The following is a 12,528-nucleotide window of genomic DNA, read 5'->3' as shown; positions in this document are numbered from 1 at the left end:
CAAATAAACATCTGAGGCAATGTATGTCATGTCACTTGGCCACCACACGTCATACCTGTTAACATGGCCAGACTCCAAATCACTAACAACGTCAAATGCTGATAAGGATACAGAGCCACAGGAACGTCCGTTCAGTCATTGCCAGGCTGGGTGTAAAATGATCATCATTTTTTAGGACAGTTTGACTGTTTCCTATTTAACTAACACCCAGCTGTCATTCTCCTCCTGGTATTTACCAAAATTAGATGAAGACTCATTTCCACACGTCAGCCTTGACAGGGATATTTACAATGTCCTTGTTTATAAATGTCAAAGCTGAGAGGCAACCAAGATGCCATTCTGCTGGTGACTAATAAACTGGTACTCCTGAACAATAAGGTCTCTTAAACCAGGAAGAAAATAAAACTGCTCTCCCTGTTCTTAGAAATTTGGTTCTGTATTTGCAGTTCCTTTAGTCTTAGACTGGTGGTTTTCACAGTGAATTATGCCCAAGAACTGTCTGGAGCAGAGAGAGGCTTATGAAAGATACAGGAACCCTCATCCAGTGAACCTGAAATCTCATGGTATGTATTTCTCATGAGCATCCCAGCTGACTTGCAGCCAGGTGCACTAGAAACCATGTTTTCAGAACTCAATCACAGAGGCATATGTAAGATGCCAGAAGAGACATCACAAACTCTGACGCCTGCAAAAAGCAACAGATGATGCCAGTAACTGATGTGAAGGCTAAAGAACATTAACAAGCTTAGAAGTTCAAAACCCAAGTTGTGTGCATGTAATCTACCCATTTTTATATGGTGTCTTACATTCTCTTGAAACACTATGTAGGACAAAAGAAAATACGTGTTTTTCCAGATCCTTCCTTCTCACAAGCTACCAGTTATGATTAACTGGATAGATTTGCTTCTTCTAGGTCATTGGGATTCAGGTTGAGTTCCAAGAAATACTAGGAAGTTGTAAGGGAGCACCAGGGTTTGTTGGCCAGTAAAGAGAAAATTTTCCACCATCTTTTTCCTCCTCCTCACCAACATGATGATTATTGTTTCTATTATATATAGATGTTCCAAGTCAAATCTCACTTGTAAATAAAATGGAGCTGATTGAGTTTTAAATGAAGGACCTCACCTCTGATGCTTGCTAAACTCTGTTGCCATAACAAAGGGCCCCCAATTTTTACTGGTTTGAGGCAAGAGTGTATTTTTCAATGACAAAACATGTCCACTAGGGTTATCAAGGACTTCTTTTCCACCTCATTCTCAGGCAGGGGCCTCCTGGGAGACAGCAGCCTGCTGACTATTACAGTCACCCAAACCTAAAGCTGTGAGTCCCACAACAGAAGAGGGAGATGTAGAGAATTGGGTTGCAAAAAAAGAAAGCCTGTGGCCTCAAGTTCCACATCAGTTCTGCTTTCTTTCCATAGTCAAGCTTGTCATTTGGCCACAGTTAATTTAATAGAGTGAAGACAGGACAATCTTGTGAGCTCTCAGAGAAGAGAAAAGAAAAAGTACCACAGGACAGTATTAACATCCACCAGATGCTGTCCGGCTTGATTCCAAGCCAAAGACTGTGTTTCCACCCACTGCAGGATGAGGAATCATAGCAGGATTTTTGAGGAAGAAGGTGACACAATAAATGTGACAAACAAGGTTGCTAATTATAAAAAGTTAAATGTTCTATTTATTAATTGACATGATACATGGCATTGGAATGATCTGCAATCTGAATAACAATCCCCACAGTGAGCTTCATTTTCTATCAGCTCCGTAATAAATAGATTAGAAATTGATTAACAATAACTTATCTTTTTCCCCTTTGTACATTGAACCAGCCTAATAAGAGCTTTATAAATAACTAATGGGGGAAAAGTCAGTCTCAATGCTTACAATATGAATCCTCCCACCACACAAAATTAGAATCATCTATTGAACAACAAATATCCCCTTATGGAAGCAAAGACTTCTATCGGGCCACTTAATCAGACTTAGAAGCATAATTGCCATCATGCAATTTAAACTAAATATATTAAAGTATTTCTTTTAAGGAAAACAACTGTAGAACATCAGAAATGAGCGTTTCTGCTGGAGACAGTTTGGGAATGCTAACCTTGGCAAACACTGGACCGACCAACTGCAGCTGTTCATCCCTGGTGCTCTTTGTCCTCCCACTTGGCAGGGAGCAAAGCAAAACCCTGGGCTCCTAGTGTCTGCCTTTGACGAGGATTCTGTTGAACAGAAAGGGATAATTTTCTAAACAGACAAAGAAAGGCGACAGTGGAAAATTCTTTGTGTGTCAGATTCCTCAGTCCCTGGGGAGGACCAGCTATTGGGGGGGGGGGGGAGAAAGCAGACACAGGTAGACCTGAGAACCCTTCTCTACAGTGGAGACACAGCATTAACAAAGAGTGGCAGAATGAGCCACTGCTCCACAGCTATCCCCAGTTCTAAACCACAGAGCAAGTTGGCTTCTTCCTAAGATGGTACTGTTGGCCATGGGATCTGTTTAGAAGAGAGCTCTCTGTCTTTGTGAGAATTGAAAGGGTATACCCTCCGAGTTCTTGTATCTGAACCCTCTGTTCTCTCTCTCTCTCTCTCTCTCTCTCTCTCTCTCTCTCTCTCTCTCTTCCCTGGGAGGTTATCCTCAGGGGGTTAAGGTACCTTTAATTCCTAGACCAAGTTTCTCATGCTTCATAACTTGAGCCATTCTGGGAGTGCTGGAGAGCTGACAAGTGACCTTAACTGAAGGCCACCAGCCAGCAGTGCCACTGTGTCTCTGCATGGGGGCTCATCTTTGGCAATAGTGTTGTGTGACACAGCTCCTAGGGAGACATGAAAAAAATGTCTGCTCACCCCATATAGAAAACGAACAACAGATCAAAGTAAGGATGCTGCTAAGGTCCAACTTGGGAAACCAATGAGTTTTACTGGGACTACTTATAGGAAGAAATATGAGATGTCTCTTACCAGAGCAGAAATGACTCAAGGATGGTTGCATCAGCCAAGCGTATCCCAGTATGAGTGACAACTCCCAAAAACTGAAACCCTGGAGCTCACTGTATAACTTATAGGCAGTTCTGTAGGTTGGAGAGTATGCTTTCCAGGTAGCTCATTCAGCAAGTCTTCCCTTCTTCCCAGCTCCACTGGCCTCTGCTTCTAGGCAGCTCAGCTTGTCTGAAAGTGTCTTTCAGTTGTCCTTGCTGCTTATGTACACTCTGGGAGGGAGGAGACTGATCTGTCTGATCAGTTTCAGGGACTTCCTGAAACCTTTGAGTTGTTTACTTCCTGATTTTTAAATAACTTCATGGTAGCATGGAGTATTCCACCTCCATTTAGAACATCCTGTGCCCTAAAAGGCTTCCCTCTAAGATGGAAGGTGTATCTCAGAGAAAATTGCTACTCAACAGACAGGCTCTAGAGTTGTATCCTGAAGGAAAAGGTGTTTGTTATAAAGTGCTTGTTGTCCAAGTTCTACAAGCTAGGTGGCTTGCAACAACATGTATTTCCTCAAAGGTCTGTGGGCTGTTAAAATCAGGCTGCCACCAAGGCCATGCATTCTCTAAAAACCATGAATGAAATCTTTGCTTCCTCTAGTACCTGGTATCTGCTGGCCATATTCTCTGCCCTCCATCTTCACAGGGCTGTCTTCTCTCATATGTGGGCCTTTCTCCTCATACAGGGATACACCATATTGGTTAGGCCTACCCTCATCTACTGTGGCCTTAATAATACCTAGAGTACCATTTTCAAATAAGATCATATTCTGAAATACTGGGGATTAAGGCTCATCACTATGCCTGGCCCTTTACCCTGAATGAATAAATAAAGAGGTGGAAATAACTCAGAAGTTGCAGACTTGGTTTCCACTTATATTCCAGCTAACAAATGTTGTCATGTGGTATACTGAGTTGCACAGCAGTCTGGGAAATGTAGTCTGTAACTCAACTACTGCATGTCCAAGTAAGGCTCATACTACAGTAGAAAGAAAGATTAGTATGAGCCAAAAAGGACAACTTGAAACTATCACATGCTGCTGGCATGGTAGCCACCAAAAGACCATCCCCCTAGGTAAAATTGTACTCAGTAGTTTCATAACCATTACTTACATGTGCCATGAACACTTCAAATATGGCTGATCCAATTTATAAATGCAAACCAGATTTCAAAGGCTTAGTTCAAAAAGGGAGATATAAAAATATATTGTTAATATTCTTGATACTGACTACATAAATAATAAGTCTTTCTTTATTGGGATATGTGAACTGGAGTTTCAAGGTGGGGTTCGCTCACCTGTGTCAAAAAGGCTGACTGGCTGAACAGAACTTTTGTGACTGTGGAGAGATGGGATGTTGTAGGTTCAGAGCCAAATTACATCAAGCTATCCTTAGGCCCCTTAATAGCTATTGATCACTTGCCTCTGGGCTTGAGCTAACACCAGTTCCTGTGACTATTAGGTAAATCCTTTCAAATGTACTAACAGATGGTAGCTGCTACCAACCCAGAGGCCAAGAATATCATCAGACAGCAGCCAAGGTCTAGAGAAAGATTTCCCCTCTTTGCTGAAACCCACCTATCTGATGTTTCCACCAGTGGATTTTTAAAACTGCCTTGGTTTATGGCCTTCTTTGTTCTGTCTCTACAGAAACTACATGGAACTAGTGCCACATCAGAGCATGGTATTTGGGGTAACCTGAATCCACATGTCTGGGCCAAGGGCACTCATATTTCCTGGTTCTTATGTCCCAGAAAAAACTCTCTTAGTCCCTTTGAGATTAGAGCTGTGGTTTATATATCAATAGATAAACAAAACTTAGTGTCAAAATGAGTTTTCCCTTTTTTGATCACCTTATGGAGGTAACTAGAAATTATAAAGCTCCATTTGAGGCTCCTGTTATTTCTAATGTATGGTGTGACTTCGGGGAGACCCATGCAAACCAGTGTTCAGGGTAGGGCAGGGCAGAGAGAGGTCACGGCGGTCACAGAAGGCTGAGGACAGATCTCAGAGGCACCTGAGGTAGACCCCTCTTCAAATGCATCCTGACGATGAGCACCTGACTAAAGCATCTCCAGCTGGTGTCCTTGTTCATGAGGCGAGCACTTGTGTGCTAGTTCCAGTGTGTAAAATCAGATCGGATTAGCTATGTGATGTTTTAACACAGTGAGCACACTGAACTGTTCAGTGAATGTATGAAGGGATGGATGAACCAATGGGTAGAGACACTGACACATCTCTTCCGTCTGGTGCCTCTGTACAAGCAGATTTCAGGTGTTGAATTGGAGAGTGAAAAAAATTCAGTGATACTAAACTCCCCAGAAATCATTTCTTGGGGTTTTGGTTTTTTAGAGCTAATCTCTCCTGCCTGGCCTAGAACTCACTGTGCAGGCTAGACTGACTTCACACGTGCAGTGACCCCTGCCTTTGCCTCCAGAGTGCTTCTCTACAGGTGTTCACTGCAGCTCTCCCATTGGTCTTTTTTGTTTCTGTGTTTTGTTTTGTTTTGTTTCAATGCAGAATCTAAGTAATCCAAGATCTCAAACCCTTTCCTGAGACTCGGTCTGTTGTCACAAGGGCATGAAAAGGACCAATCAGCCTTCTCAGCTGGCAAGGACACCAAGTATTAGGATGGTTTTATAAGCTTGGGTCAGAGTCCACAGATCACCCCCTGAGATGTCCAGGTTTTGTGTCCCAGAACAAAGAACTGCACCAGAGACATGTGGATGGTGATAGAATGAGATATTAAGAAAGAGAGTCCCACCCCAGTACGGAGCAGGTCAGAGAGCAGGGATCACTTAGATGCTCTTCAGCTTTAAGCCATAAGAATAGTGACCCTTTTGCGGTCAGTTACATGACACGCACCCTCTCTCACATTTGTATGTACATGCCTTTCTTGAGCACGCTCTGTCCTTTACACATCACCACAGTGGGGGAGGGGGGTCTGCGGTTTTCTACCAACTAGCTTCCTTCATGTGACGATCTCCATGCCTTTCCCATTTTCCTGCCTGATACAGTTTTGAAATAAAACCAAGTGCGGTGACTCCCCTTCCCTCCCATGAGGAGAGCAGTTGTGAAGTGTCATATACACAGAGCCTGGGAGAGAGTGGACCAGATGTTACCGAGCCCTGATGCAGTGCATTGTCTCAGTAGCATTCTGAGATGCATCTCCTCCATAACGCGGATGGATTTTTGTTTTTTAATAATACTTCTCTTTTTTTGCAAGTTTCCAAATTCTTAAGGAAGTTAGAAGCATTCTGTTGGATCTGGTATAAAAATAAGTAGATGCTGCGTTCTTAAGCACCCACTCAATCATAGCCTCGGCCTCTGTCTCCATGGTAGGGGGCATTTGCTAGGTGGGTGGACCCCTGAACATGCTGGAAGCAGTAGACAGAGCCGCTCTGCCTCCCCAGGCGCCGGTCTCGTCTTTGCAGAGTTGGCCCCGGGTGTTGTGCCTCCGGGCTGTCACTCCTTTTGTTACTCACAGATGGCATTTTGAAGGAATGCTAATTGAGGGACTTCAGTTCTAGCTTCTAACTAATCATCCTGATGGAAAACGTCTCCCCTGCAAAGGGAGACGGACCCACGTGTTCTTGCTTCTCTGTACTGACATACATCATTCTCTTTCACCACAGCCTGATGGATACAGAGTCCGCCCAAGGATGGAACATGGCAAAGGTGTTGTCATTGTTCCCACTCTGCGCGTGACTCTCTTAGTCTGATCTGTCCCTTCTTATTACACATTCAGGTCACTCTGCCCTGGATCCCCCTTAGTCATACCATTCGGTGACTGTCCATAGGTGGGGTAAATGCTGGTACAGTGCCTTCCTCTAGGAGTAACAATATAGGGAAACAGTGAAGTTGGCTCCAGCATCCAACTCCCTGAGTTCAAACCCCAGCTCTGGAACAGTGCGAATTTGGGAAATCGGTTAAGTCGCTCTGAGTGACACCATCTGTTTTTGTTTCAAGCAAGCAAGGGCCAGTGCCAGCCTCACTGAGCAGTTTTGATGGCTAAATGAATTATCGAATGCAAGGAACTTAAAGCATTTATTAAAACAAGTATCTGATCAATAAATATTGTCTGACTATTATATATGCCAGACAACCCTGCAGAAAATGGAAACAACAACACAGCACAGTCTTGTGCTGAAGTTTGATCTTGTAAGATAACTAAGAACACAAGCCCCTCCCTAGCCATGATGCCCAGAGAACAGCATCAACTTCCCGTTCTCAGATGTTCAGAGCAGAAAACCATGGGACCAGTACCTCTCAGCATTTGGAGGTTCAGTCAGCACCCCAAGGCAACATGAGCTTGTCACTCACAGAAGCCTGTGAGACTTCCCACATTCACTGTGTGTCAGTCATGGCTACCCACACAGGTTTTCATGTATTTATTCTTTAAGTCTGAAAGAAAATTGTACTTAGCCTCTCTCCCTATTTAAGGTTGTCACTTTAAGGCCATGGTTTTGGGCACATCCTCCATTATCCAGCCCAGAGTTGTGCCATCACTTTGTCAGACCTATCTGCTCTGTCTTGAGTTCACTGGCAAGGACACAGAGCAGGACAGGGCTGTCATTTATGTAGATCTCTAAAGTGGCTTCCACGATATAGCAATGTATAATTCACTTCTCAGAAGCACAGATGTATGACAGCTAATGTTCATTGAATGTTTACTGTATGACAGATCTTGTACTAAGTTATTTCTCACTTAATCCTCCCAGTGATTTTAAGGGAAAGGTAGTAATTGACATTTTCTTTGAAGGAGAAGGGGGGGAGGGTTAAAAAAGTAACCTGACCACACAATGTGATACAAGCAAATGAGGAAGCTCTCTCTCTCTCTCACACACACACACACACACACACACACACACACACACACACACACCAAAAAACAGACTTGCTCATATCTAGTAATCACAAATCTAGTAAACTGCCTCTCTAAGATTTACCCACATCTCCTATTATCGCCATCCCTCTCGAATGAGTACTAGAAATAGCTCAACCCACAGCACTCAACCCATTTTCTAGAGCCAGCCTAAAATGTGCTCCATGGAATCCTGCCACAGAGCTATAGAGACGGCTTTGGGGAAGTCAATACACACAGGCCCTTAGGAACTGCTCTGCTGACAGCAGAGCCACCCACCCACACATATAAGACTTGCTAAGAGGAAAAAAAAAATCACTTAAAGTTTTCCAAAGCAGCCATCTAACTAATGGAGCACATTCAAGCCTCAGTGATGAGATCTGAACCCACAGGTTTCTAGCAGACGTCTACAGACCATGCCTAAGGACACTGAACAGTATGTGGCTCACAAAAGGAAACAGGCCACAGCAGGAGCCACAGCTCCAAGTCCTTCTTGTTCACTGGCCTCATTTCTGTCAGCTGCCTTTTGTTCCTCAACCCAACCAGAGAAGGCGAATGGATGCTCATGTCATTGTTTTGTAATGACTGGCCTGAGGTCCTCTGGATGGGACCTTAGGTTGGAATGTTCTAACTGCTACCTCCTTCCCGGGGCTTGAAGCTCCTGCAGGAACAGATGGACAAGCGGAACCTAGCAGTTACAAGGGAATTGGACGCCTGGTTTAGAGTAATTGGAAGCAGTATGGCAGGAGCCATTGAAGGCAAATGAATCCAGAACTTGATGTTCTCATCATCAGCAAGTGAAGAGCTGGGAGCTCCTGTGGAGCCGGAGCAAAAGCTTCCTGTTCTGAGATGTCTTGGCTCTTAAAAGCTTCACTTCCCTTAGCTGGTAAGCCAAGCCTTGACAATCCAAGAAGGAAATTTACCAGGAATGTTATAATAATGGCAACCTAGGAATCTCCACATCAATAATTCATGGCTTTGATCTCTATGAGGTTAATTTAAAAAAAAAAGTCTCCAGGTATAATACATTGAATTATTATTATATAGCTCATTTGAAAAGAAAAATCCTTATGGTGATACCGCTCTGACTTTTTTCAGCATGAATACTGTGACTTTACTGACAAGGAGACTAAAATACAAAAAGAATAAATAATGTAAGTACCATTAGGGGAAGGAAGGAAGGAAAGAGGGCGGGCAATAAAATGATGTATGAGAGATGAGCATGCTCAGACAGGTTTGAATTTCTGAGACCCCTTTGAACAGCATTGTAAGAATTTTGAAGATCCCCCCCCCCATTTCCAATCTCCTTTTTTCTCATTTTCTCATCTGCCAGCTCCCCTTCCTTGAGATATATCTTTACAATGAGCCAAATTATGAGCAGAGTTAACTAGTGGCCTGTTCATTTTCTAGGATCTGTGTCTGGTCCCGGCCACCCTCCTTTCTCTTCACTGTCCAGTGTGGCCAGTCGTTTCCCCTCTGTTGATGAGTTCTTTTTTTTTTCTGTTTCTGCATTTATTACATACTAGAGTAAAAGCTTTTGCAATTTTAGGTATGACAGCAAAACCAGTACATGTTGCTTTTTCATCTGTTTCACATGAGAAGATTTTTTTCTTTATTTATTTTTTTATTTATTTACTTTTATTATTATGTGTTTTAATTTTATACATCCGCTATGGGTTCCCCTGTCCTCCCCCCTCCAGCCCTCACCCCCACCTTCCCCCCAGCCCCTCCCCTCCATTCCCATCTCCTCCAGGGCCAAGACTCCCCTGGGGATTCATTTAAACCTGGTGGATTCAGTACAGGCAGGTCCAGTCCCCTCCTTCCAGGCTGAGCATGTGTCCCTGTGTAAGCCCAAGGTTCCAAACAGCCAGCTCATGCAGGAAGGACGGGTCCCGGTCCCACAGCCTGGGTGCCTCCCAAACAGATCAAGCTATTCAGTTGTCTAAGTTCTTTCTGTTTTAATCGCCCCCACAGTCCCATACTTCCCTAAATTTACTGTCAAACTTAATCTCATCTACTATTCTTGTTAGTCACAAAGATGTGAGGAGTAAGATCACCAACCAGAATCATCCTGGCCAAATTAAGTAAAGTAAGCAATTAATTAAAGAAATCTTTATATTCATGTATACAGGCTGTCTTTCCTTAAAAGCAGAGTACAAGAGGTCAGCATTGGACATGGGGAAGATAAGGTGTCTGTAGATCAGGGGTAGGGAGTTTCCAAATGGGAGACTTAGTGGGCAAATTAGGGTTTCAGAAGCAGAACATAAGATGGTCACAACAAGGTAGTCATAACAGCAGGTCATCATAACAACCTTTTGAAACAAAGGCATGGTTACTGTTTCATGGAACAGACAGTACAGAGTCATTTGTTGTTAAGGTTACAGGTGGGTGGGGGCATGGCCCAATCTTTGAGAAACAGATTTAATCATAAACAGAAATCAACCGAATTTGTCTTTACTGTAAGATGACTTTTAAGCCTAAAATGGAGGCAGGCCGGATCATCACTCTATGGACATTGCTGGCATCCTCTTAAGAATGTATAGGAACAACCCCAGTGATACCCACTCTACAAAGACTTCTGCCATCTGGGGTCTGCCCTAGTCACTACCACTGTCTGACCTAAGGTCTCCTGGTGTCCTTTCAATGGAAATCTCCTATTCATTTTGATAGCCTCTACTCTCTTCCTGGTGGAAATCTACATACCGATATATATGTTGTTAGCTCCTATGTCCCCTCCTGAGAGAGGCTTTCTCTGACCCTCTTCTTCAACCATGGCACAATCTATTACATAATTCACTAAATTTTAGGTTTTCTTCCTAAACCTTTATCACTAACTATAATTCTATTGTTTATTTCCTTTTTGCAAATTATTTTCTGCCTCCCATCCCAATTCCAGGAACCTCCTCTGTTGTATTTAGACAGGTTTTATAGGCATTTGACAAATGTTCGCCTAAGGAAAAGAAAGGAGACAAAGAGACAGGAAGGAGAGAGGGTGGTGGAAAAGATGAGAGAGGAGAGGATCAGGGAATATTAATTCACGTATTGGACATTGGCTTGTAATTCCCCAATGTAGGCATAGTGCTAGATGCAGGTTCTCCCAGAAGGAAGAGTTCAGTGCCACTCCAGAGCAAGTCCTCAGGAAGGACCTTCCTTGAGTAAATGGAAAAGATGGTATAATTTCTTACCTCTTGAGTAAGTTTAGATCATGTCGTGTGTGTGTGTGTGTGTGTGTGTGTGTGTGTGTGTGTGTGTGCGCGCGCATGCGCGCGCGCGCGCATGTGTAATCGTAATATAATACTACCATGCAAATAATCAATTTACTAACATCCAGCTAATTGCTTCTTACAATTATTCCAAAGGCCACAGCAGATTCTTTTTCACCTAAGGGTCTTCTGAACTTGGATAAAATGACTTACAGATAATAAAAAGAATATCATCTAGATTCCTTCCCCCGGTGGAATCATTTCTCATCTGAGCCTTCCTCACATCACAAGCTTCTTGAGAGGAAGTCAGTCACACTATCCCAAACCCAGCTCTTAAAACCCCTAGGTTTGGGGACTGGAGAAATGGCTTAGTGGTTAAGAACACTGGCTGCTCTTGCAAAGAACGTAGGTTTGGTTCCCAGCAACCACATGACAAGTCACAGTCATCTGTAAGTCCACCTGTGGGTCATCTGAAGACCCTTCTTTTGCCTCTACAGGCATCAGGCATGCATACGGTACACAGACATGCACACAGACAAGATACCCACACACATGAAAATCAATACATCTTTAAAAGAAGAAAAATTCTAGGTTGATTAACAGTGAGTGTTATAGTACCAATAGAAAATGTACAACCCATGCTACTCTAGAGCTTTAAATTCATTTTAAATATGTCTGTAATATTATATAAATGCTAGGCTTTCCACATTTAATCAAAGTCTTAATCATAATGAGCAGCATTTATGAAAGGGCAATTAACAGATTCCCAAAAGAACTGGAAATGGTAAATTGCTAATGGCCTCCCTAAGGTTTTGCTTTTTGCTCTGATAAATTAAGTAATTTAATAACAGAGGCGGTATTAACCAGAATGAGCACACGTTTCAAAGACAGCAGACTTACGTTGTGATCTTGTCATCAGACTCGTGTCCCCGGATCAATGACTCCTCTCCTTAGTGTCGGCTCAGCTCATCTGGCATGTGAAAACTCAAAGTGATGACATTCATTACGCATGTTGCTAAGTTTCAAAACCCTGTGCTTGGGCCAGGGAGATGGCTCAGTGGCTTGCTACTCAGCCTGACGGCCTAAGTTCAATTCCTGGAACCCACAGGGCAGAAAGAACTGACTCCTACAAGCTGTCCTCTGACCTCTGTTTGTCTACCATGACGCATACACGCACAAACACAGGTGTGCACAAGTTTCTAAAATCTGTGCTGTTTATTTAAAAAATTTTAAATTGGTGTATCTGTTTTAGAAAGAAAAGAAAAAAAAACTAGATTTCTGAGATGCCTCTTCTAGATAATATTCGAGGTAACTTCTACCTCTCACTTTTCACAAAAGTAAAGTCTAAAACCCAGTAGAAAGGGTTTTGGCTGTAGCTCACTAGCTAAGATGTATATACATACATATACATATGTACACATATATGTGCATATATGTATGTATACTGCCAAATACAGTTAGTGTTACCCAGATGTA

General features: G+C 42.9%; 1 protein-coding gene and 1 long non-coding RNA gene across 5 annotated transcripts in view; one reads left to right on the top strand and one right to left on the bottom strand.

Annotated features, from left to right (window-relative positions):
• Window positions 1-12,528, top strand: part of Prkn (parkin RBR E3 ubiquitin protein ligase) — a 1,200,313-nt gene that overhangs the window by 1,060,575 nt on the left and 127,210 nt on the right. The window lies entirely within an intron of this gene.
• The window catches only part of LOC118570601, a 47,074-nt gene that overhangs the window by 12,482 nt on the left and 22,064 nt on the right, over window positions 1-12,528 (bottom strand). For 2 of the 4 annotated variants that reach the window (XR_004943203.1, XR_004943204.1), the window contains exons 6-8: window positions 11,953-12,022; window positions 2,655-2,815; window positions 2,104-2,221 (exon numbers count right to left, since the gene is read on the bottom strand). This is a non-coding gene — a long non-coding RNA (uncharacterized LOC118570601). Of the gene's footprint in view, window positions 1-1,651; window positions 2,222-2,654; window positions 2,816-11,952; window positions 12,023-12,528 lie in introns of those variants that run through there. The other 2 variants (XR_004943205.1, XR_004943206.1) reach the window with 2 other exon arrangements.

This window comes from Onychomys torridus, chromosome 19 (assembly GCF_903995425.1).
Source record: "Onychomys torridus chromosome 19, mOncTor1.1, whole genome shotgun sequence".
Taxonomy (NCBI): domain Eukaryota; kingdom Metazoa; phylum Chordata; class Mammalia; order Rodentia; family Cricetidae; genus Onychomys; species Onychomys torridus.
This window is presented reverse-complemented; position numbering and strand designations above follow the sequence as displayed.